Source organism: Lepisma saccharinum, chromosome 9 (genome assembly GCF_977018435.1).
Source record: "Lepisma saccharinum chromosome 9, izLepSacc3.1, whole genome shotgun sequence".
Lineage (NCBI taxonomy): Eukaryota > Metazoa > Arthropoda > Insecta > Zygentoma > Lepismatidae > Lepisma > Lepisma saccharinum.
Genome location: NC_139237.1, coordinates 17349425 through 17355070, shown reverse-complemented (window position 1 = coordinate 17355070; position 5646 = coordinate 17349425).

The window sequence follows — 5646 nt, the reverse complement described above, 5'->3', positions numbered from 1 at the left end:
ACTGACAAGAATAATAATTATGAAGAAACGCAGTCCCTATCTCTGACAGAGCAATGCTGTGATGAGGTACAGGCTTCAGAAAATTATACCCAAGCAGATTTCAACTACAAATATCTTGCCTCTTCCTGCATACAGACCCGAGCCTGGCTGATATTTCTACAGCACTGATGAGCAGGGATTTGGAACTGCATGTAAAACAAGACAGGAAATTTGTTACACTGATGAGAAGAGCCTATTATTGTAGAATTGATTACTGACAAGAATAATAATTATGAAGAAACACATTCCCTATCTCTGAGAGAGTTATGCTGTGATGCTATTATTAGGTACAGGATTCAAAAAATTATACCCAAGCAGATTTCAACTACAAATATCTTGCCTGTTCCTGCTTAGAGACCCGAGCCTGGCTGATATTTCTACAGCACTGATGAGCAGGGATTTGGAACTGCATGTAAAACAAGACAGGAAATTTGGCAGATATTGTTATAGTGATGGCTGCACAGAGAAACAAGATTGTAACAAGAGAGCCTGACATCCAGATTGTTGCAGGTTGTCATATCTTTTAGAGGTTTGTTCTGAATATAACTATATTTTATTGATTATGACTAATGTAATAATTATGAAGAAACACAGTCCCTATCTCTGACAGAGCTATGCTGTGATGAGGTACAGGCTTCAGAAAATTATACCCAAGCAGATTTCAACCTTGCCTCTTCCTGCATACACACCAGAGCCTGGCTGATATTTCTACAGCACTGATGAGCAGGGATGGAACTGCATGTAAAACAAGACAGGAAATTTGTTACACTGATGAGAAGAGCCTATTAAAAATTAAACTTGTTAGAATTGATTATTGACAAGAATAATAATTATGAAGAAACACAGTCCCTATCTCCGACAGAGCTATCCTGTGATGAGGTACAGGCTTCAGAAAATTATACCCAAGCAGATTTCAACCTTGCCTCTTCCTGAATACACACAGACCCGAGCCTGGCTTATATTTCTACAGCACAGATGAGCAGGGATTTGGAACTGCATGCAGAACAAGACAGGAAATTTGGCAGATATTATTATAGTGATGGCTGCAGAGAAAAACAAGATTGTAACAAGAGAGACTGAAAAATACGGAAACATAACATCTCATACATCCAGATTGTTGCAGGTTGTCATATCTTATAGAGGTTTGTTCCGAATAAAATTATATTTTATTGATTATGACTAATGTAATAATTATGAAGAAACACAGTCCCTATCTCTGACAGAGCTATGCTGTGATGAGGTACAGGCTTCAGAAAATTATACCCAAGCAGATTTCAACCTTGCCTCTTCCTGCACACAGACCCGAGCCATTTCTACAGCACTGATGAGCAGGGATTTGGAACTGCATGCAAAACAAGACAGGAAATTTAGCAGATATTGTTATAGTGATGGCAATGTTGCAGAGAGAAACAAGATTGTAACAAGAGAGAGTGAAAAATACAGAAACATAACATCTCATACATCCAGATTGTTGCAGGTTGTCATATCTTATAGAGCTTTGTTCTGAATATAATTATATTTTATTGATTATGACTAATGTAATAATTATGAAGAAACACAGTCCCTATCTCTGACAGAGCTATGCTGTGATGAGGTACAGGATTCAGAAAATTATACCCAAGCAGATTTCAACCTTGCCTCTTCCTGCATACACACAGACCCGAGCCATTTCTACAGCACTGATGAGCAGGGATTTGGAACTGCATGCAAAACAAGACAGGACATTTGTTACACTGATGAGAAGAGCCTATTAAAAATTAAACTAGTTAGAATTGATTACTGACAAGAATAATAATTATGAAGAAACACAGTACCTATCTCTGACAGAGCTATGCTGTGATGAGGTACAGGCTTCAAAAAATTATACCCAAGCAGATTTCAACCTTGCCTCTTCCTACATACAGACCAGATCCTGGCTGATATTTCTACAAGGCAGGGATTTGGAACTGCATGCAAAACAAGACAGGAAATTTTTTACACTGATAAGGAGATCCTATTAAAAATTAAACTTGTTAGAATTGATTACTAGCAAGAATAATAATTATGAAGAAACACAGTCCCTATCTCTGACAGAGCTATGCTGTGATGCTATTATTAGGTACAGGCTTCAGAAAATTATACCGAAGCAGATTTCAAACAAATATCTTGCCTCTTCCTACATACAGACCCGAGCCTGCCTGATATTTCTACAAGGCAGGGATTTGGAACTGCATGCAAAACAAGACAGGAAATTTGTAACACTGATGAGAAGATCCTATTAAAAATTAAGCTTGTTAGAATTGATTACTGAAAAGAATAATAATTATGAAGAAACACAGTCCCTATCTCTAACAGAGCTATGCTGTGATGCTATTATTAGGTACAGGCACCCAAGCAGATTTCAAACAAATATTTTGCCTCTTCCTGCATACAGACCCGAGCTTGGCTGATATTTCTACAGGGCAGGGATTTGGAACTGCATGTAAAACAAGACAGGAAATTTGTTACACGGATGAGAAGAGCCTATTAAAAATTAAACTTGTTAGAATTGATTACTGACAATTATTGATTACAGATAAGTTGTTAGAGCATGTAATCATAGAACATGTGGCAGGTATGCAGAGAGAAACAAGATTGTAACAAGAGAGCCTGAAAAATACAGAAACATCTCATACATCCAGATTGTTGCAGGTTGTCATATCTTATAGAGGTTTGTTCAGTACCCAAGCAGATTTCAAACAAATATCTTTCCTCTTCCTGCATACAGACCCGAGCCTGGCTGATATTTCTACAGCACTGATGGGCATTGATTTGGAATTGCATGTAAAACAAGACAGGAAGAGAAGAGCCTATTAAAAATTAAATTTGTTAGAATTGATTACTGACAAGAATTTTATACTCAATGTCCCTATCTCTGACAGAGCTATGCTGTGATGCTTTTATTAGGTACAGGCTTCAGAAAATTATACCCAAGCAGATTTCAAACAAATGTCTTGCCTCTTCCTACACATAGACCCGAGCCTGGCTGATATTCCTACAGCACTGATGGGCAGGGATTTGGAACTGCATGTAAAACAAGACAGGAAGAGCCTATTAAAAATTAAACTTGTTAGAATTGATTACTGACAAGTTATTGATTACAGATATGTTGTTCTCTCTGCAACATTGCCATCACTATAATAATATCTGCCACATGTTCTATGATTATATGCTCTAACAACATATCTGTAATCAATAACTTGTCAGTAATCAATTCTAACAAGTTTAATTTTTAATAGGCTCTTCCTGTCTTGTTTTACATGCAGTTCAAAATCCCTGCCCATCAGTGCTGTAGAAATATCAGCCAGGCTCGGGTCTATGTGTAGGAAGAGGCAAGATATTTTTTTGAAATCTAATTGGGTATAATTTTCTGAAGCCTGTACCTAATAATAGCATCACAGCATAGCTCTGTCAGAGATAGGGACATTGAGTATAAAATTCTTGTCAGTAATCAATTCTAACAAGTTTAATTTTTAATAGGCTCTTCTCTTCCTGTCTTGTTTTACATGCAATTCCAAATCCCTGCCCATCAGTGCTGTAGAAATATCAGCCAGGCTCGGGTCTGTATGCAGGAAGAGGCAAGATATTTGTTGGAAATCTGCTTGGGTACTGAACACACCTCTATAAGATATGACAACCTGCAACAATCTGGATGTATGAGATGTTTCTGTATTTTTCAGGCTCTCTCTCTTGTTACAATCTTGTTTCTCTCTGCATATCTGCCACATGTTCTATGATTATATGCTCAAACAACTTATCTGTAATCAATAATTGTCAGTAATCAATTCTAACAAGTTTAATTTTTAATAGGCTCTTCTCATCCGTGTAACAAATTTCCTGTCTTGTTCTACATGCAGTTTTAAATCCCTGCCCTGTAGAAATATCAGCCAGGCTCGGGTCTGTGTGTAGGAACAGGCAAGATATTTGTAGTTGAAATCTGCTTGGGTATAATTTTTTGAACAAACCTCTATAAGATATGACAACCTGCAACAATCTGGATGTATGAGATGTTATGTTTCTGTATTTTTCAGTCTCTCTTGTTACAATCTTGTTTCTCTCTGCAACATTGCCATCACTCTGCCACATGTTCTATGATTATATGCTCTAACAATTGTATAATCGATGCAAACATATCTGTAATCAATAATTGTCAGTAATCAATTCTAACAAGTTTAATTATTAATAGGCTCTTCTCATCAGTGTAACAAATTTTCTGTCTTATTTTACATGCAGTTCCAAATCCCTGCTCATCAGTGCTGTAGAAATATCAGCCAGGCTCGGGTCTGTATGAAGGAAGAGGCAAAATATTTGTTTGAAATCTGCTTGGGTGCCTGTACCTAATAATAGCATCACAGCATAGTTCTGTCAGAGATAGGGACAGTGTTTCTTCATAATTATTATTATTGTCAGTAATCAATTCTAACAAGTTTAATTTTTAATAGGATCTTCTCATCAGTGTTACAAATTTCCTGTCTTGTTTTGCATGCAGTTCCAAATCCCTGCCTTGTAGAAATATCAGCCAGGCTCGGGTCTGTATGTAGGAAGAGGCAAGATATTTGTTTGAAATCTGCATGGGTATAATTTTCTGAAGCCTGTACCTAATAATAGCATCACAGCATAGCTCTGTCAGAGATAGGGACTGTGTTTCTTCATAATTATTATTCTTGTCAATAATCAATTCTAACAAGTTTAATTTTTAATAGGATCTTCTCATCAGTGTAACAAATTTCCTGTCTTGTTTTACATGCAGTTCCAAATCCCTGCTCATCAGTGCTGTAGAAATATCAGCCAGGCTCGGGCAATACTGACATGTATTACACACCAGATGAATTCAAAGCACAGAGACCCATGTTGTCATCAACACCTCAAAAAGGAAACAAGTTGTGGTTAATGACAGGACAAACATTAAAATTATCTGTGAATTCCACGATACACTCCCTGATGACACCATATGTAGTGTTATTCTCATAGGTGAAAAATCATATGTTTATGATGTAAGAAATGAGAGAGTCACAGAGCAATTCTAGAAAGCCTCTGCATATTGCACAAGTTGGGCCTGGTGTCCAATTAAACTTAAACCGGAAATAAATATGTGTGTGTGTGTGTGTGGGTGTGGGTGTGTGTGCTTTTGCAGATGCTACCTTATGGGGACACTCGTCAGTTGTGAATCCACCTTATGGGGACCACACCGACTTGTGGGGACCAAAATCCGGTCCCCACAAGGAAATCGTTACGAAAATACATTTAGAAGCCTCGGATCACTGCTCTTGAATTTTTGAGGAACGATAATGGAATTACCTAAAAGGAAGTACATGGAAGAACCTGATGCATAGCATCCTTAGTTGGGAAAATTTGATTTTCACGTGTCCCCATAGGGTGGCAAATTTCAATGCAACGTGTGGGGTGAGCTTACTATTTTCCTCACCAGGTGGCAGAAAAATCGCGTCCGCGTTACACACCCACACGCTCTGGTTTTATCGCCCTTGTCGGTACCCGGGGGGAAGTGGAGTAAGGGGGGAAGTTTCGGGTGATGGTGCGGTGAGAGGGGGAGCGCATACACACGATTTCTTTCCGAGTAGACCTTGTGGG